Source organism: Choloepus didactylus, chromosome 10 (genome assembly GCF_015220235.1).
Source record: "Choloepus didactylus isolate mChoDid1 chromosome 10, mChoDid1.pri, whole genome shotgun sequence".
NCBI classification, from domain to species: Eukaryota; Metazoa; Chordata; class Mammalia; order Pilosa; family Megalonychidae; genus Choloepus; species Choloepus didactylus.
In genome coordinates, this window is record NC_051316.1 from 27,127,187 (window position 1) to 27,148,998 (window position 21,812).

A 21,812-nucleotide genomic window follows, 5' to 3' on the forward strand; every position below is an offset into this window, starting at 1 on the left:
TACAAGAAACTCATTTCAAATGCAATGACAAAGATAGGATGAGAGTAAAAGGAAGGAAAAAGATACACCATGCAAACTAATTTTTAAAAAGCCCAATTGGCTATATTTATACCAGATACAGTAGCCTTCAGTGTGTATAACATACTACAGACAAAAAGGGACTTACATAAAAGGATCAATCCACCAGGACCACATAGCACTCCTAAATGTGTACATGCCAAACATCAACGTCTCATCATACATGAAGCAAAAACTGATAGAGTTAAAAGAAGAAACAGAAAAATCCACAATCATAGTTGGGGCTTCAACACCCCACTTTCAGCAACTAATAGAGCTACTAGATAGAAAACAACATGGATATAGAAGAACTTAACACAATCAATCAATAAGATCTAATTGACATATATAAAATATTCTACCAATAACAGAATACACATTTTTAAGTGTTCATTAAATATTCACCAAGATAGACCATATCCTGTGCCTATCAACAAACCCTCAACAGAGTTAAAAGAATTGAAATCATACACGTTTTCTGATAGTAGTGGAATCAAACTAAAGTCAATAAGTGAAAGACAAGAGGAAAATCTCTATACATTTGGAAATTAAACAACACACTTGTAACTAATATATGGTTCAAAGAGGAAGTCTCTAAGGGAATTTTTTTCTAAATGCTAGAACTGAATGAAAATCAAAGTATATCAAGATTTGTGGGATGCAGCTCAATGATGGTGAGAGGGAAAGTCAGGGCACTGAATATTTACATTAGGAAAGAGGAAATGTCTCAAATCAATAATTTTTTAAGTTCATACCTCAAGAAACTAAAAAAAGAAGAGCAAAATAGACCCAAAGCCAGAAAAAGGAAAAATTTAGTAAAGAGAAGAGCAAAAATCAGTGAAATTGAAATCATAAAAATAATAGAGAAAAATAAAAAAATAAAAGCTGGTTCCTTGAAAAAAAAATCAATAAAATTGACAAATCTCTAAAAAGCTTATTGATGAGCTTCCTAGAACTGCTGTATAAAGGACTGCAGACTGGGTGGCTTAAAACGATGGGAATTTGTCCTCTCACAGTTCAGGAGATCAGAAGTCCAAACTCATAAGTGTTGGCAGATTGGTTCCTTCTGGGGGTGTTGAGGGAGAATCTGTTCTGTGCCTCTCTCTGAGCTTCTGGTGGTGGCTGGAGATCCTTGGCATTCCTTAGCTTGTAGATGCATCACTGCCATCTCTGTCTGTCTTCAGCATCACGTCACCTGTTTCTGTGGGTCTGTGTGTGTCTCAAATCTCCTTCTCTTTTCTCTTATAAGAACACCAGTCATTGGTTTTAGAGCTCACCCTAAATCCAGGATGATCCCATCTCAAGATCCTTACCTTACTTAATTACATCTGCAAAGAGTCTTATAAATAAGGTTCACCTTCTGAGATTCCAGGTGGACATATCTTGGGGGGAGGGGTGACAATTAAATCCACTACCACTGATGACAAAGATAAAAAGAGAAGACACAAATCAACAATATCAGGTATGGAACAAGGGATATCACTACAGATCATGTAGATGACATTTTAATGGAGAACAAACTGGAGTTAGAAAGATCTGTTTGACAGTGCTTTTCCAACTGTAGAGTGAAAAAGAATCTCCTGGAGAGCTTGCAAAAAGAGATTGCCAGCCTCCAGCCCCAGAGATTCTGACTGAGTAGGTCTGGGGTGGGGCCTGAGAATGTGCTTTTCTAGCAGCTTCCAAAGTGCTGATGATGTTACCAGTCCTTAGGCTGCACGTTTGAGGAGTACTGAGTTAGGAGGCCATGGCAATTGTGCAAGCAAATTGCATGTCTCTTCATAATGAGAATGAGAACAAGGGGATTGAGTTAATATATGACTCTTTTTTGTGATTCATGAAACCTTGCTCATTTCAGTGCCTGGCTTACAAACAGTAGACATGATCCCTCAGGGTCTAGGACCAAGTCCAACTCATTGTTATCTGCCTGGTGCAAGCACACTGCCTGATACATAGGGTGTACTTCATGAATATTTGCTGGCTGAATGCCAGGTTATGACGTGACTTAGCATCTGAATATTGAAAATGAAACTCAAAAGTTTTGTTCCAGTAGGTGGGGAAATGATGGTGTCCTCAAAAGGAATAGAGATAAGAGAAAAGCCTAGAACGCAAAATAAGGGAATCTGTCAGGGTTCTTTTTGTAAGCAGCAGAAACTGGCTGTAGCTACTTTAAGCAAGGAAAGAATTCACTGATGAGACATTGAAGCTTGCGAGAGAGTTGGGAGGGCTGCAGAGCCTTGTAGGGAAATTCCACAGACAGGACCACAGGCACAATTGCCCTGTGGAGCTGCCCCACGAGAACGTCGGTGCTGCCACTGCTAAAGAAAGGCTGGGCTTGCTGCCCTGCCCCTTCTCTGCTGGGCATCAGGCACCTCCCCAGTACTGCCTTCTGTGGCCCCTGCAATTGAAGGTCTCTCCTGTACTCCTGGGGAGGCAAGCACTTGGAGTCTTCAGCCTCCACAGCTGGACTTTGGTTCAGGCAGTGATCTGGTTTCCTAATGCCGCTGTTTGCAAAACACCAGAGATGGATTGGCTTTTATCAATGGGGGTTTATTTGGTTACAAGTTACAGTCTTAAGGCCATAAAGTGTCCAAGGTAACACATCAACAATCGGGTACCTTCACTGGACGCCATTAGTGTCTGGAAAACCTCTGTTAGCTTGGAAAGCACGTGGCTAGCATCTACTCCAGAGTTTTGGTTTCAAAATGGCTTTCTCTCAGGACGTTCCTCTCTAGGCTGCAGCTGCTCTCCAAAATGTCACTCTCAGTTGCTGTTAGGGCGTTTGTCCTCTCTTAGCTTCTCTAGAGCAAAAGTCTGCTTTCAAAAGCTGTCTCCAAAATGTCTTTGTAAACTGCAGCTCCTCTCTCAGCTCCTGTGCATTCTTCAAAGTGTCCCTCTTAGCTGTAGCAAGCATCTGGGCCTGTGTGGCTCTTTATAAAGTACTCCAGTGATCCAACCAACACCCACCCTGAATGGGCGGGGTAACACCTCCATGGAAATTATCCAATCAAACGTTTCACTCACTTTTTGATTGAGTCACATCTCCATGGAAACCCTCAATCAAAGGATTCCAATCTAATCAACACTAAATACATCTGCCCCCACAAGATTGCATCAAAGAACATGGAGTTTTGGGGGACATAATATATTCAAACTGGTACAGGTAGGAAATATCCCAAATGTAGGAAAAGGGCTAAAATTGATAGGTGACCATGACATTAGACTTCATAGAATGGTTAGGAGGACCCAGTTCAGAAAATAGAGGTCAGAAATGATGATGATGGAGGTTGCAGGGGAAAGAAGTTCAGGAATTTTTTTTTTATTGTCTCCATAACTATCATTTCCAGGGGTACCTATGTCCCCAAAAGGAATCATCACTAAACAGGAATAATCAGAGAGCCAGTTTAGCTTAAACAAAACTGGGTCTGTTACAATCCATTTTAATCAAACAAACTCGCCACTACAGAATTAGAAAAATTGGAGACGACTTCTGAATTATAATCAACGTAATTACTTTGTTGATGCAATACCTTTTATTCAAATATAATTAGAATAAATAAATGGGTCAGTGCTTTCATTTGGGACTCTGTTATACAAGAGATTTCTACAAACATGTTATTTGTAATAGTAGGAGTTTTTTTTTCTTTTTTTCAAAATGGCAGTGACATTAAAGGAATCTGATCAACTGCTCTGCCCCTTTCTGCCATTTTCCTGCCCTTTCCTTGAAAGGTTCTCCCCACAGTAGCACTAGAAAACCTCTGTTTTAGGGGCAACCAAGCCCTAACCCAGCTTCTGGCTGGAACCAAGAGAAGGAAGCTCAGTACTCTGAAGCAGTGTCCCTGTTGAAGATAACTCTTTTTATTAACTGAATTACGTTTTTTTTCCCCATGGGCAAAAATTTTTTGTAGTATCCCTTTATTGACATCACTCTGTTTTAATAAAAGAATCTTCTGAAGGGGAAAAAAAAACACACACACACGTACACACACAAAACCAAAAACCCAAATCTCTGAAACCTCTTTCTCCACTGGGAGGTCTGAAATTCCAGAATACATCATCATTTTGAAATCAGGTCAACCCAAAGATGGGATTAAGATAACCAAATTAGTTTAATATCCACATTGGAATGCAAGTCTTCCAAACAGTGAAATATTTCTATGCTTACTGTTATCTTATTATCTCATTTTCTAGAATGAATTATTCTGCCTTAGAGAAGAACCTCACTGACCACCAAGGTAACCAGAGATAGATTTTAAACCACAAAGCCTGATAATGCTCCAAAACTAATTCATGAGACTCCCCACAGCATATCCTATTTTCTATAAATAAAGGAAATTTTTTCATTGTCAGGTGTAAAAATCTGTAAACTATTTCATCACCTTTGACTACATTTATCAGCAACAAAATCTGAAGCTGGCAAGGATGTGGACATCAACAGGCCAGCAAATGCAAGACCACACGGGGATGCTTCGTTTATTTTCAGACCCCAAGCTAAAACTAACTTGTCAAGCTTTTATCACACTGACCAGCTATAGCAAAATTTTGAAGAAGACCAGCTGTATATTTGGCCTCTACCTCATCTTCCAACAGCTTATTTTCCTCCTTCATCTCTCTTTAAGCACCCAATATCCCTAAGCCAGCCATCACCATCTATAAATGTAAGTATCAATTGGGCATATTCCCAGCCTGACCAGGCCAGTGCATTTGAAGTAAAATAGAGTTGTGTGTGCCGGTTTGGATGTATTATGTCCCCCAAAACGCCATGTTCTTTGTTGCAGTCTGGTGGGGGCAGATGTATTAGTGTTGATTAGGTTGGAACCTATTGGTTCAGTGTTTCCATGGAGATGTGACTCAGTCAACTGTGGGTGAGACCTTTCATTGGATAATTTCTATGGAGGTGTTGTCCCACCCATTCAGGGTTGGTCTTTATTGGATCACTGGAGTACTTTAAAAAGAGCCACACAGGCCCAGACGCAGAGCAACTGAGAGTGACGTTTTGGAAGAGCTGCAGCTAAGAGAGGACAAAAACGCCCCAAGAGCAACATTTTGGAGAACGCCATTTTGAAACACAACCTGGGAGCAAGTGGACACCAGCCACGTGCCTTCCCAGCTAACAGAGGTTTTCTGGACGCCAGTGACCTTTCTCCAGTGAAGGTACCTGATTGTTGATGCCTTACCTTGGACACTTTATGGCCTTAAGACTGTAACTTTGTAACCAAATAACCCCCCTTTTATAAAAGCCAATCCATTTCTGGTGTTTCACATGACAGCAGCATTAGCAAACTGGAACAGTGTGGATGTTTTTTATTTAAGTCAACAAAGTTCAGGCGGAGAAAGAATGGATTTTGAGGCAAGGGTGTTCCAAGCAGAAGTACTTCCAGCACCTGGTGTCGTGCATGGCATATCATAGGAACACAAGAAGCGTTTATTGAAGTATTTATTGAATGACTGAATGAATGAATAATGAATGAATGAATGGATAGATGAATGTAACAAACAGCATGTAAAAAGCCACCAGTATTGTGGAAAAGTAGGGCACATTTAGGAAATGGTGTGTTTGGAAAATGATATAATGAGAAAAGAGAGAGAAAGGTGGTTAGGGCAAAAAGAATGGAGAATGCAAGAAAAGTGTAATCCAAGAACAAAACTGCTTGGGGATAGAGGAACTGGATAGGGAGAAAAGAAAAATGTTAAATGAGAGGCTGGGAGTAATCCGGGGATCTCAGTGTCAGGGGTCTGGTGGCTCTGAGGAATTAACCTAAGGATCGTGTATCCCCAGGCTCAGAGGAGCCTTTGGGCAACAGGACCCTGTCTCGGGATAGAAGTACAGTTAATTATTGAGGAAGGATAATGAGTCAAAGGATCATGGTTGAAGGAGCTACCCCATAAGGTAAACAAAAATAAAAAAGAGGAAAAATTGATTAGTCTCTAAGCTCAGATAAACCTGAGTGAGCTATATTAGACTGCCTATTAGTTATCTATTGCTGCATAACAAATTATCTCAAAACTTAGTGGCATTAGGCAGCAATAAATATTTATTACCTCTCACAGTTTCTGGAAGAGAGGAATTTGAAAGCAGCTTAGTTGAGTGGTTCTGGCCCAAGGTCTCTCATGAGTCTGCAATGAAGGGGCCTTGGTCATCTGAAGATTTGGCTGGGACTAAAGAGCAGGTCAATCACATGTTGGTGGGAGGCCTCAGTTCCACCCTACAAGGAGCTTTCCATGTATGACAACATACAGCTGGCTTCCCCCAGAGCAAGTATGATGGTTAGGTTCATGTGTCAGCTTGGCCAGGTGTTGGTGCCCAGGTGTCTGGTCAGGCAAGCACTGGCCTAACCGTTACTCCAAAGGCATTTGTTGCTGGTTAATAAACCAGAAGGCTGGTTTATTAAATCATCAGTCAGTTGACTGCACCTGTGACTGATTACATCAATGACGGACGTGTCTTCCACAATGAGAGAATGCAGTCAGCTAGATTTAATACAATCAGTTGAAGACTTTTAAGTGAGACAGATAGAGGACCTTCATTTCTTCTTCGCTGACAAGTGAAGCATTTCCTGAGGACTTCATTGAAGTTGCCAGTTTGCTGCCTGAGGATTTCATTGAACATCTTCATTGGAGTTGCCAGTCTGCTGCCTGCCCTACAGAATTCGGACTCGTGCATACACACAGCTGCATGAGACACTTTTATAAATCTTATATTTATAGATATCTCTTGTTGATTCTGTTTCCCTAGAGAACCCTAACTAATACAGCAGGTATTCCAAGAGAAGGCAAGATGAAAACGGCAATATCTTTTATGATCTGGATTTGGAAGTCCATCACTTCTGTAATATCCTACTGACAACACAGGCTAGCCCTATTCAAAGTGGGAAGAACCTACACAAGGTGTGAATACAAAGAGGTGAGAATCATCAGGGGCCACCTTAGAGTCTGTCTTGGCAACTTGTTGGAGGCTAGCCACCCAGATGCATCCCATAATTTGCTTAATTGAGGTAGTCCTCTGTATTTCTTAGGCAGGTGCTCCAAGAGGAGAACCGTCAGCAGCTCCAGGCTAATAATAATAATAATTCTAACGAGGCTCTTATGGATGAGGCTTGTTGACCTGGCTTGGATCCCAGTAACCAACCGTGAACTGAGCATTGTGACTGAGTGGGTTTCCTTCCCACACTGAAACAGTTCTATCTGAACTGTGTGGACTCAGTGTGGAGGATAAGTGATTCCCCCAACAGAACAAATGCAGAGTGAATAATAGAAAAGGTGGCAGATGCCCTCCACAACCACCAATGTGAAAAGATGCCTGTTCTGCTTGCATTGAGGGTCTTCCTTGACTGGTATAACATCATACCCTGAATCCCCTTGTCTTTTTTTCAGCAGCATGTTTTTATCATCTCAGTCTATTGCAGATATAGATACATCACCTGACAAAAGATGCACAAGGCCTATACATTGAAAACTGTAAAATATTGTTCAGAGAATTTTTAAATACCGAAATAAATGCAGAGATATACTGTGCTCATAGATTTGGAGACAGAATGTTGTTAAGACGTCGGTTATCACCAAATTGATCTGTAGATTCAGTGTAATCCAAATCAAAATCTCAGCAGAACTTTTTTATTCCAAATTGATAAGAGGATTATGAAATTCATATGGAAATGCAGAGGACATAGAATAGCTAAAACAACATTGAAAAAGAATAAAATAGAGGACTTATGTTACCTAATTTTATAAAATTACAGTAATCAAGACAACTTTTTGTTAGTTGAAAGATAGACAAGTTGATCAATGGAAAAAAATAGGAGTCCAGAAACAGACCTAGATATATATGGTCCATTTACTTTTAACACAAGTGCAAAGAATAAGTAAGGATTGTCTTTTCAACAAATGGCCCTGGAATAATTCGATATCGATATTTGAAAAAATGAAATTTCAGTCCATATATTCCACTATATATAAAAACTAACTCAGACTGGATCATAGAACCAAATGTAAAACATAAAACCATAAACCTTCTAGGAGAAAACATAGGAAAAAACCTGAAACTTTAGGTTAGTTAAAGCTTTCTTTTTTCCCCCCTTTATTAGAGAAGTTGTGGGTTTACAGAACAATTATGAATAAATTACAGGATTTCCATGTACCACCTCACCACCAACACCTTGCATTGGTGTGGGACATTTGTCACAGTTGATGATAACACATTTTATAATTATACTATTAATTAAAGCCCTTGGTTTAACCTAGGTTTCACTGTTTGTATAATGTAGTTCCATGTATTTTTTTGTTTTAATTTTTATTCTGTTAACATATACAATCTAACATTTCCCCTTTTAATCATATTCAGATATATATTTCAGTGCTGTTAAATGCGTTCTCAATGTTGTTCTACTGTCACCACCATCCATTACCAAAACCTTTCCATCATTCAAACAGCAACCCTGCACGTTTTAAGCCTTAACTTCCCATTCGCTATCCCCCTACCCCATCCCCTGGTAATGTATATTCTAGATTTTGACTCTATAAGTTTGCTTATTCTAATTATTTCAAATCAGTGAGATTGTACAGTATTTATCCTTTCGTGTCTGGCTTATTTCACTCAACATGATGTCTTCAAGGTTCATCCATGTTGTCACATGTATCAGGACTTCATTTCTTTTTACAGCTGAATAATATTCCATTGTGTGTGTGTATACACCACATTTTGTTTATCCATTCATTGGTTGATGGACACTTGGGCTGCTTCCATCCTTTGGCAATTGTGAATAATGCTGCTGTGAACATTGGTGTGCAGATATCTGTTTGAGCCCTTGCTATCATTTCTTTGGGGTATATACCCAGTAGCTGAATCGCTAGGTCCTGTGGTAGTTCTGTACCTAGCTTTCTGAGGAACTGCCAGACTGTCCTCCACAGTGGCTGAACCATTTTACATTGCCACCAGCAATGAATGAGTGTTCCAATTGTCCACATCCTTTTCTACACTTGTTATTTTCCTTTTTTTTTAATAGCAGCCATTGTAATGGTGTGAAATAGTATCACAGCGTGGTTTTGATTTGCATTTCCCTGATGGCTGATAATGTTGAGCATCTTTTTATGTGCTTTCTGGCCATTTGTATATCTTCTTTGGAGAGATGTCTGTTCAAGTCTTTTGCCCACTTTTTTTTTTTTAATATTCATTTTATTGAGATATTGACATACCACACAGTCATACAAAATAAATCGTACATTTGATTTTTCACAGTACCATTATATAGTTGTACATTCATCACCAAAATCAATCCCTGGCACCTTCATTACCACACACACACAAAAATAACAAGAATAATAATTACAGTGAAAAAGAGCAATTAAAGTAAAAAAGAACACTGGGTGACTTTGTCTATTTGTTTGTTTCCTTCCCCATTTTTCCACTCATCCATCCATAAACTAGACAAAGGGGAGTGTAGTCCTTATGGCTTTCCCCCAATCCCATTGTCACCCCTCATAAGCTACATTTTTATACAATCGTCTGCAAGACTCATGGGTTCTGGGTTGTAGTTTGATAGTTTCAGGTATCTACCGCCAGCTACCCCAATTCATTAGAACCTAAAAAGGGTTGTCTATATTGTGCATAAGAGTGCCCACCAGAGTGACCTCTTGGCTCACTTTGTTTTGCCCACTTTTAAATTGGGTTGTCTCTTGTTGTTAAGTTGAAGGATTTCTTATACATACTGGATATAAATCCTTTATCAGATATTTGGTTTCCAAATATTTTCTTCCATTGTGTAGGTTGTCATTTTACTTTAATGGTAAAGTTCCTTTGAGGAACAAAGTTTTATTTGATGAGGTACCATTTATCTATTTTTCTCTTGTTGCTTGTGCTTTGGGTATAAAGTCTAAGAAACCATTGCCTAACACAGGTCCTCAAGATGTTTCCTTATGTTTTCTTCTAGGAGTTTGATAGTTCTAGAGCTCTTATATTTAGGTCTTTGATCCATTTTGAGTTGATTTTTGTATATGGAATGAGGTAGGGGTCCTCCTCCTTTCTTTTGCAAATGGAGACCCAGTTTTCCCAACAACATTTGTTGAAGAGACTTTTATTTCCCAATTGACTAGTCTTTGCCACCTTGCAAAAATCAGTTGGCTGTAAATATGAGGCTTGATTTCTGAGCTCTCAATTCTATTCCATTGGTTTATATGTCTGTCCTTGTACCAGTCCCATGCTATTTTTTTCTCTTTGAAAATGTAGTCTGTATTATTTTTACCAGTCAAAACACTCGTAATATATTTTATTACAACGTAGGCAATGTTACTTTTGAGCTTTGCAATCTGAGAGGTCACACTTGTATTTGCAACAGTATGAAATACTGGCATGAATTTACTTTAGAAATCAACTAGATGAACTGGTACATCATGATCATGACGTACATAGCATTAAATCCTGATTGAACCAGTACACCATTCAGCATTTCAAATACTGATCTTGTGTTATCAGCAAGGGGTCCTACATAGGGCTTTCTTTTAACACTTGGGCTCTGAATTTTGCATTCCAAGGATAGGAGCAGAGAGCCCTGTTCCCTGTCTCCATGACCAAAGCTGATTCACCTTTTGAGCAGTCAGTGTTTCTAAACTGCTCTCATATTCCATTAGAACTCTGTGTGCTCTCTGGGACTTGGGCTTGAAATATAGACCCAACACAGGGGAGGCAGTTCATTTCCTTTCTGACTGAAAATTAAACCAATAAACAAAACAAACCTGGTCCAAATTCCAGGATATAAATGGATTACCTGGTTTATTAAAATACATGTCCAAAATAGTTACTTCCAAGGTTGTGCACCATGTAAATTACAAAAATAAAATAGAAAAGATGAAAAAGTTGAATGCATTTTTTTTTCAATGCCTTATCACATGTCAGCACTTATCCATAGAGATCAGTCTGAAATCACCTGCATTGCCCCAGGACCTTGGCAAACCTAGGCTCAGGAGGGAAGATCCTGAAACTGGCATGGGGTATTTCTAGGAAGATTTGTTGTCTCCAGCCCTGTGGCCTGTCCTCGGTGCACTCCCCTGTGCCTGATGGAAGTGATGGAAGACGGGCTTGGCAGGAAACCCTACCTAAACCATTGCAGGCCTGGCTGAACTGCATACAAGGATGGATGCCCAGAATGCCCAACTGTGGGCACTGGGCTCCACCTGTAAATGTCTTCATGGGAGCAGAACCTCGATTTATCTACTTAACCAGAGGTCTCCATTAACATAAGCTTTCAGGACAGATAAGGAATTGTTAAAGTCTCCCCTTTCTTCTTCTTCCCTTTTAAACATTTAGTGAAGTTTTTTAAGAGAACACATATTAGAGAGAAGGCTATTTTTAGGATATTTATAGATGCATAGTGTACTGGTTTGTATATATTATGTCCCCCAGAAAAAACCATGTTCTTTGATGCAATCTTGTGGGGGCAGACTTATTAGTGGGGATTAAGTTGGAACGTTTGGATTAGGTTGTTTCCATGGAAATGCACCCCACCCAACTGTGGGTGATGATTCTGGAGGTGTGGCCCTGCCCATTCAGTATGGGCCTTGATTAGTTTACTACTGGAGCACTATATAAGCTCAGACAGAAAGAGCAAGCTTGCTACAGCCAAAAGGGACACTTTGAAGAATGCACAGGAGCTGAGAGAGGAACTACAGTTTACAGAGACATTTTGGAGACAACCTTTGAAAACAGACTTTTGCTCCAAAGAAGCTGAGAGAGGACAAATGCCCCAGGAGCAACTGAGAGTGACATTTTTGAGGAGCTGAAGCCTAGGGAGGAGCATCCTGAGAGAAAGCCATTTTGAAACCAGAACTCTGGAGCAGACGCCAGCCATGTGCCTTCTCAGTTAACAGAGGTTTTCTGGACACCATTGGCCATCCTCCAGTGAAGGTACCCGATTGTTGATGCGTTACCTTGGACACTTTATGGCCTTAAGACTGTAACTGTGTAACTGAATAAACCGTCTTTATAAAAGCCAATCCATTTCTGGTGTTTTGCATTCTGGCAGCATTAGCAAACCAGAGCACATAGTGATACCTTTCTTAATGACACAATCCAGCCACCAAGGCCAAAATAATCCCAAGCCACGTAATAGTTGTTTTCTGCTTCAATCCAAGTTAGTATTTCCAATTTTTTACTAGGTGACTAAATGACACAATTTAATTTTACTTATTTTTACCATTTACTAATGTTACTAAATTTACTAAATATAAAACTATTCCTTATTTCAATATTAATTTTGTTCATCAAGATTCCAGTTTCCAGTGATAAGACCAACTGATAAAATACAACTGATGCAGAGAGAATCATGTATTTTAGGTAATATTTATAATAAATTTTTGTATCAAAATTCCTCCTCAGTATGCATTCTATAGAATGTTGACCAAACAGCTTCCAAAATAATTAAACACAAGATATGAGTTTGTAACAAAGTAAGTTAAAGAGAAAAAACATTATAAGCATAGGAAGCTAAAATGTGATCACGCCAACTCCCATTTCTGTAGCAACATTTAAATACTCAGGGTCTTAATGAATTTTGAATAATTTACATATCGAAAAGTCTGAGAGTCTCAATTTCAAGTGAGCAGTTTTAAATCATAAAATATCTGACAGTTAATCACTATTCCTTGGGATATTTCTTCCATATCCCTCTGAAGAGTTTCCCCAGAACACTCATCATTTCCCTTAGGAAAAGGAAATGCCCCCACAAAATGGAAAACAACCGCAACAAACAGGCATTCTTAATCAGCCCTGCTTCTAAGACAGACTAAGGGGGGATTTATATTTAACCTGGTTTCTTTCAGAAAAGAAATAAAGTAAGAATGTTGTGTTGGAAAAGAGAAATGCTGCCTTGTCAAATTGCGTGTTTTATCTTAAATGTCATCAGGTAAATAAAGGACCCAGTCTGGTCTCTGGCTCAAAATAAGCACTTAGTAAATGGCTGCAATAATTATTAGTGATTGTTTTGCAAAATTCTACTCTAGTATTGGGTAATGGATTCAAGAATCTACTTGCCATCATAGTATTCATATAAAGTGTTACGTGCCTAATAAAGAAGGTAAAGTTCTAGGTGGTTTTTTAAGTTAATAAGAAGCCCAGAAGAACAAGAAATAAGAGATAAGGTAGACAGAATTTTAAAAGTATACATATCTTACACAGGAAGATACAAAACTTGAAATTTTAGCATGCGGTTAAGCTAAATTTATGAATCATCCCAGATTAAGACAGTTTAGAAAAAACAAAATGTCCATCTATGGACAAACATGCCCTGGTTTTAGCAGTGATAACATGCATAATCACAAATTTTAAAAAGTTAATTTTTAATTTATTAAATAGACTAATTCCTTTTCTTCTGAAATAGAAAAGATTGAGTAAATGACAGTGTCAGAGAGGGTAAAATAGGATAATAAGATGGTGGCCAATTAATACACATAAATCTTTTTTTTCTGGACAGACACCAAATTACTTAAGAAGATTAAGAGATAATTCTAGAAACAACACTGTCTGGAAGATTATTTGGCATTTAAATACTGATTTCCAAAGTGCTAGATGGGCAAGACCAAGTCAGCATTTGGGGTGACAGCTACTGATGGGGAGAAATTGCCACCATTATTACCATATGACTTAAAAAAAAATCTAATTGCTCACTGAAAATGACCTTGAACAAAATCCCTAAAAGTGTGGCTGTGTATAACTCTATGAATTATACCACTAAATGCAAATGTTTAATGCCACAAAGCATCTAGTAAAGAAGGTAGGACATTCTTTCTTTGTCCACCTCCATAAGGATAACCCGATTAAGTTAGCATCCATTAATTCCATAACCAAATACACATCTGGAAATTCTTTGAGAGTTTTTTGTGGTGTAAACTCATTAAACAAACTATATTTTAATGACTGACACATTTTACAAGGATGAGTTCATGATAAGCTCTCTTTGCTTGAGTTTGATTCTGAAAAGGATGACCAGTTTCTTGACTGCAACATTTATCCCAAGAACTGTATCAAAAGCAGCGCAAACCATTCCTTGGGCTCCAGAGCCAATCAGTTTTAACAGCTGGTAACATTTCAGACCAGTGAAAGCTGAGTCTGCCGCTTGCATGCTGTAAAACTGGCTATCACTTTTACTGTCATTCATGAAGTAGTGTCATATGAGATTCTGAAGATAGGGTACAGTGGTCAGATTCCGTGCCTCCCCACCGCCACACCAGACAGAGAGAGTGGACAGGTGGATTGGCAACTCTGTGTGCTGGCTGTTCCCAGCTCCACTGCTCCCAGGCTCAGCCACTGCCCTGACCTGGCTTTCCTACCACCACAGTGGGTGTCCATGCTGTTTTGAGTATTGTGGCTTTTCAATATGTTTTAGGGTCAGGAAGTGTGAGTCCTCCAACTTCATTCTTCTTTCTCAAGATGCTTTAGCTATTCAGGACCCCTTACTCTTCCATATAAGTTTGATGTTTGGGTTTTCCATTTCTGCAACGAAGTTGTTGGAATTTTGATTGGGATTGCATTGACTCTGTAAATTGCTTTGGGTAGTATTGACATCTTAATGATATTTAGTTTTCCAATCCATGAACACAGAATAGCCTTCCATTTATTTAAGTCTTCTTTTATTTCTTTGAGCAATGTTTTGTAGTTTTCTGTGCACAATCCTTTATATCCTTGGTTAGATTTATTCCTAGATATTTGATTCTTTTAGATGCTATTGCGAATGGAATTTTTTTCTTGATTTCTTCTTCTGATTGTTTATTGGATTTTTTTCCCTAGATTTCCTCCTCATATTGCTCATTAATTGTGTATAGAAACACTACTGATTTTGGGGTGTTGAGCTTGTACCCTGCCACTTTGCTCAATTCGTTTATTAGCTCTAGGAGCTATGTGGTGGATTTGTCAAGATTTTCTGTATATAAGCTCAGATCATCTGCAAATAGTGAAAGTTTTATACTTTCCTCTCCAATTTGGATTCTTTTATTTCTTTTTCTTGCCTAATTGCTCTGGCAAGAACTTGCATTACAATGTTGAATAGCAGTAGTGACCGTAGGTATCCTCATCTTGTTCCTGATCTTAAAGGGAAAGCTTTCAGTCTTTCACTATTAAGTAGTATGTTAGCTGTGGGCTTTTCATATATGCCATTAATCAGATTGATGAGGTTTCCTTTTGCTCCTAGCATTCTAGTGTTTTTATCAAGAAAGGGTGCTATATTTTGTCAAATGCCTTTTCTGCCCCAATTGAGACAATTGTGTTTTTTTTCCCTTCATTTTGTTAATGTGGTATATTACATTAATTGATTTTTTTGTGTTGAACCGACCTTGCATACCAGGGATAAATCCCTCTTAATCATGGTATACAATTCTTTTAATATACTGTTGGATTCAGTTTGCTAGTATTTTGTTAAGGATTTTGCATCTATATTCATAAGAGATATTGATCTGTAGTTTTCTCTTCTTGTGGTATCTTTGCCCACCTTTGGTATGAGGGTGATGTTGGCCTCATCGAATGAGTTAGGGAGTGTTCCTTCCTCTTCAATTTTTTTTTTTGAAGAGTTTGAGCAAAATTGAGTTAAGTCTTCTTGGAATATTTGGTAGAATTCCTCTGTGAAGCTGTTTGGTTCTGGGCTTTTCTTAGGTGGGAGGATTTTTTTTATTAGTAATTGGTCTGTTGAGAGCTTCTATTTCTTTTGGAGTGTTTTTTGTGTGTTTCTAAGAATTTGTCCATTTCATCTAGGTTATCTAATTTATTGGCATACAGTTCTTCATAGGATCCTCTTATAGTCATTTTTATTTCAGTGGGGTTGGTAGTAATGTCCCCTATTCATTTCTGATTTTTGTTACTTTATCTTCTCTCTTTTTTCTTTGTCAGTCTGGCTAATTGTCGATTTTATTGATCTTTTCAAAGAACCAACTTTTGATTTTGTTAATTCTCTTTATTTTTTTTGCCTATTTCATTTACCTCTGCTCTAATCTTTGTTAATTCCTTCATTCTTCTTTGGGTATGGTTTGTTCTTCTGTTTCTAGTTCTTCCAGTTTTCAGGTTAGGTCTCTGATTTGCAGTCTCTCTTCTTTTTTAAAATTAGCAATTAGAGATATCAGTTTCCCTCTTAGTACTGTCTTTGCTGCCTTCCATAAGGTGTTTGGTATGTTGTGTTTTCATTTTCATTTGCCTAAAGAATTTTCATTTCCTAATTTTCCTGTTTAACCCATTGGTTGTTTAAGAGTATGTTGTTTAATTTCCACATATTTGTGAATTTTCCATTCCTCCCTCTGTTATTGGTTTCCAGCTTCATGGTCAGAGAAGATACATTGTACGATTTCAGTATTTTTTAATTATTGAGATTTGTTTTGTGACCCAACAAAAGATCTATCCTGGAGAATGAGCTACGTGCAGTTGAGAAGAATGTGTAATTCTGTTTTTATTGGGTGCAGTGTTCTACATGTGTCTGTTAGGTTTAGTTGGTTTAGTATATCATTCAAGTCCTGAACTTCCTTACTGATCTGCTGACTAGATGGTCTATCCATTATTGAGTGCGGTGTGTTAAAGTCTCCTACTATTAATGTAAAACCATCAATTTCATATATTTGGGGGCTCTTCTGATAGCCACATATATATTTATAATTGTTACATCTTCCTGTTGAATTGTTTCCTAGTCAAAGCTTTTCTAGAAAAGGAAAAGCATAATTCATAAAAAAACGATGTTAGACTTCATCAACTTAACAACTTCTACTTAATTCTTAAGATGTAAGAACCTAAGAACTGTCTTCAAAAGACACTGTTAACGGGATTAAAATACAAGCCACAAACTGGAAGAAAATATGACAAAGGGCTTGTATCCAGAATATTAAATGAACTCTGAAAACCCAATAATAAAAAAACGAACAACCCATCAAAAAATTGCTAAAAGATTTAAACAGACGCTTTACCAGTGAACATATTTGGATGGCAAATAAGCCCATGAAAAGATGCTCAATATCATTAGTCATTAGGGAAATGCAAATTAAAACCACAAAGAGATACCTCCGTATAACTTATTAGGATGGCTAAAATTAAAAGGACTGATAGAAAGTTTTGGTGAGGATACAGAACAACTGAAACTCTTCTACACTGCTGGTGGGAATGTAAAATGAACATGATCGAGGAGGCGGGGCAAGAATGGCGGACTGGTGAGCTGTATGTTTTAGTTACTCCTCCAGGAAAGTAGGTAGAAAGCCAGGAACTGCGTGGACTGGACACCACAGAGCAATCTGACTTTGGGCATACTTCATACAACACTCATGAAAAACGTGGAACTGCTGAGATCAGCGAAATCTGTAAGTTTTTGTGGCCAGGGGGACCCACGCCCCTCCCTGCCAGGCTCAGTCCCGTGGGAGGAGGGGCTGTCAGCTCCGGGAAGGAGAAGGGAGAACTGCAGTGGCAGCCCTTATCGGAAACTCATTCTACTGATCCAAACTCCAATCATAGATAGAACTGAGACCGGACACCAGAGAATCTGAGAGCAGCCAGCCCAGCAGAGAGGAGACAGGCATAGAAAAAAAACAACATGAAAAACTCCAAAATAAAAGCAGGGGATTTTTGGAGTTCTGGTGAACATAGAAGGGGAAGGGCAGAGCTCAGGCCCTGAGGTGCATATGCAAATCCCGAAGAAAAGCTGATCTCTCTGCCCTGAGGACCTTTCCTTAATGGCCCTGGTTGCTTTGTCTCTTAGCATTTCAATAACCCATTAGATCTCTGAGAAGGGCCCTTTTTTTTTTTTTTTTTTTTTCCCAATCCTTTTTTCTTTTTCTAAAACAATTACTCTAAGAAGCCCAATACAGAAAGCTTCAAAGACTTGCAATTTGGGCAGGTCAAGTCAAGAGCAGAACTAAGAGAGCTCTGAGACAAAAGGCAATAATCCAGTGGCTGAGAAAATTCACTAAACCCACAACTTCCCAAGAAAAGGGGGGTGTCCGTCTCACAGCCATCATCCTGGTGGACAGGAAACACTCCTGCCCATCACCAGCCCCATAGCCCAGAGCTGCCCCAGACAACCCAGTGTGACGGAAGTGCTTCAAATAACAGGCACACACACCACAAAACTGGGCGTGGACATTAGCCTTCCCTGCAACCTCAGCTGATTATCCCAGAGTTGGGAAGGTGGAGCAGTGTGAATTAACAAAGCCCCATTCAGCCATCATTTGAGCAGACTGGGAGCCTCCCTACACAGCCCAGCAGCCCAGAACTGCCCTGGGGGGACGGCACTCACCTGTGACATAGCACAGTCATCCCTCAACAGAGGACCCGGGGTGCACGGCCTGGAAGAGGGGCCCACTTGCAAGTCTTAGGAGCAATACGCCAATACCAAGGACTTGTGGGTCAGTGGCAGAGACAAACTGTGGCAGGACTGAACTGAAGGATTAGACTATTGCAGCAGCTTTAAAACTCTAGGATCACCAGGGAGATTTAATTGTTAGGGCCACCCCCACTCCCTGACTGCCCAGAAACACACCCCATATACACGGCAGGCAACACCAACTATACACGCAAGCTTGGCACACCAGTTGGACCCCACAAGACTCACTCCCCCACTCACCAAAAAGGCCTAAGCAGGGGGAGAACTGGCTTGTGGAGAACAGGTGGCTCGTGACGCCACCTGCTGGTTAGTTAGAGAAAGTGTACTCCACGAAGCTGTACGTCTGATAAATTAGAGATAAGGACTTCAATAGGTCTACAAACCCTAAAGAACCCTATCAAGTTCAGCAAATGCCACGAGGCCAAAAACAACAGAAAATTATAAAGCATATGAAAAAACCAGACGATATGGATAACCCAAGCCCAAGCACCCAAATCAAAAGACCAGGAAGAGTCCACAGCACCTAGAGCAGCTACTCAAAGAACTAAAGATGAACAATGGAGACCATAGTACGGGATATGAAGGAAATCAAGAAGACCCTAGAAGAGCATAAAGAAGACATTGCAAGACTAAATAAAAAAATGGATGATCTTATGGAAATTAAAGAAACTGTTGACCAAATTAAAAAGATTCTGGACACTCATAGTACCAGACTAGAGGAAGTTGAACAACGAATCAGTGACCTGGAAGATGACAGAATGGAAAATGAAAGCATAAAAGAAAGAATGGGGAAAAAAATTGAAAAAATGAAATGACCTCAGGGATATGATAGATAATATGAAACGTCCGAATATAAGACTCATTGGTGTCCCAGAAGGGGAAGAAAAGGGTAAAGGTCTAGGAAGAGTATTCAAAGAAATTGTTGGGGAAAACTTCTCAAATCTTCTAAACAACATAAATACACAAATCATAAACGCTCAGCGAACTCCAAATAGAATAAATCCAAATAAACCCACTCCAAGACATATACTGATCACACTGTCAAACACGGAAGAGAAGGAGCAAGTTCTGAAAGCAACAAGAGAAACGCAATTCACCACATACAAAGGAAACAGCATAAGACTAAGTAGTGACTACTCAGCAGCCACCATGGAGACGAGAAGGCAGTGGCACAATATATTTAAAATTCTGAGTGAGAAATATTTCCAGCCAAGAATACTTTATCCAGCAAAGCTCCCCTTCAAATTTGAGGGAGAGCTTAAATTTTTCACAGACAAACAAATGCTGAGAGAATTTGCTAACAAGAGACCTGCCCTACTGGAGATACTCAAGGGAGCCCTACAGACAGAGAAACAAAGAAAGGACAGAGAGACTTGGAGAAAGGTTCAGTACTAAAGAGATTCAGTATGGGTACAATAAAGGATATTAATAGAGAGAGGGGGAAAATATGACAAACATAAACCAAAGGATAAGATGACTGATTCAAGAAATGCCTTCACGGTTATAACATTGAATGTAAATGGATTAAACTCCCCAATTAAAAGATACAGATTCGCAGAATGGATCAAAAAAAATGAACCATCAATATGTTGCATACAAGAGACTCATCTTAGACACAGGGGACACAAAGAAACTGAAAGTGAAAGGATGGAAAAAAAATATTCATGCAAGCTACAGCCAAAAGAAAGCAGGTGTAGCAATATTAATCTCAGATCAAATAGACTTCAAATGCAGGGATGTTTTGAGAGACAAAGAAGGCCACTACATACTAATAAAAGGGGCAATTCAGCAAGAAGAAATAACAATCATAAATGTCTATGCACCCAATCAAGGTGCCACAAAATACATGAGAGAAACACTGGAAAAACTAAAGGAAGCAATTGAGGTTTCCACAATAATTGTGGGAGACTTCAACACATCACTCTCTCCTATAGATAGATCAACCAGACAGAAGACCAATAAGGAAATTGAAAACCTAAACAATCTGATAAATGAATTAGATTTAACAGACATATACAGGACATTACATCCCAAATCACCAGGATACACATACTTTTCTAGTGCTCACGGAACTTTCTCCAGAATAGATCATATGCTGGGACATAAAACCAGCCTCAATAAATTTAAAAAGATTGAAATTATTCAAAGCACGTTCTCTGACCACAATGGAATACAATTAGAAGTCAATAACCATCAGAGACTTATAAAATTCACAAATACCTGGAGGTTAAACAACTCACTCCTACACAATCAGTGGGTTAAAGAAGAAATTAGCAAGAGAAATTGCTAAATATATAGAGACGAATGAAAATGACAACACAACATACCAAAACCTATGGGATGCAGCAAAAGCAGTGCTAAGGGGGGAAATTTATAGCACTAAACGCATATATTAAAAAGGAAGAAAGAGCCAAAATCAAAGAACTAATGGATCAACTGAAGAAGCTAGAAAATGAACAGCAAACCAATCCTAAACCAAGTAGAAGAAAAGAAATAACAAGGATTAAAGCAGAAATAAATGACATAGAGAACAAAAAAACAATAGAGAGGATAAATATCACCAAAAGTTGGTCTTTGAGAAGATCAACAAGATTGACAAAGCCCCTAGCTAGACTGACAAAATCAAAAAGAGAGAAGACCCATATAAACAAAATAATGAATGAAAAAGGTGACATAACTGCAGATCCTGAAGAAATTAAAAAAAACTATAAGAGGATATTATGAACAACTGTATGGCAACAAACTGGATAATGTAGAAGAAATGGACAATTTCCTGGAAACATATGAACAACCTAGACTGACCAGAGAAGAAATAGAGGACCTCAACCAACCATCACAAGCAAAGAGATCCAATCAGTCATCAAAAATCTTCCCACAAATAAATGCCCAGGGCCAGATGGCTTTCACAGGGGAATTCTACCAAACTTTCCAGAAAGAACTGACACCAATCTTACTCAAACTCTTTCAAAACATTGAAAAAAATGGGACACTACCTAACTCATTTTATGAAGCTAACGTCAATCTAATACCAAAACCAGGCAAAGATGCTACAAAAAAGGAAAACTACCGGCCAATCTCCCTAATGAATATAGATGCAAAAATCCTCAACAAAATACTTGCAAATCGAATCCAAAGACACATTAAAAAAATCATACACCATGACCAAGTGGGGGTTCATTCCAGGCATGCAAGGATGGTTCAACATAAGAAAAACAATCAATGTATTACAACACATTAACACGTCAAAAGGGAAAAATCCATTGATCATCTCAATAGCTGCTGAAAAAGCATTTGACAAAATCCAACATCCCTTTTTGATAAAAACACTTCAAAAGGTAGGAATTGAAGGAAACTTCCTCAACATGATAAAGAGCATATATGAAAAACCCACAGCCAGCATAGTACTCAATGGTGAGAGACTGAAAGCCT

General features: G+C 38.8%; 1 long non-coding RNA gene across 1 annotated transcript in view; it reads left to right on the forward strand.

Moving 5' to 3' along the window:
- Window positions 1-21,812, forward strand: part of LOC119505631 — an 83,613-nt gene that overhangs the window by 43,667 nt on the left and 18,134 nt on the right. The window contains exon 2 of the long non-coding RNA XR_005210786.1: window positions 4,246-4,712. This is a non-coding gene — a long non-coding RNA (uncharacterized LOC119505631). The remainder of the gene's footprint in view (window positions 1-4,245; window positions 4,713-21,812) is intronic.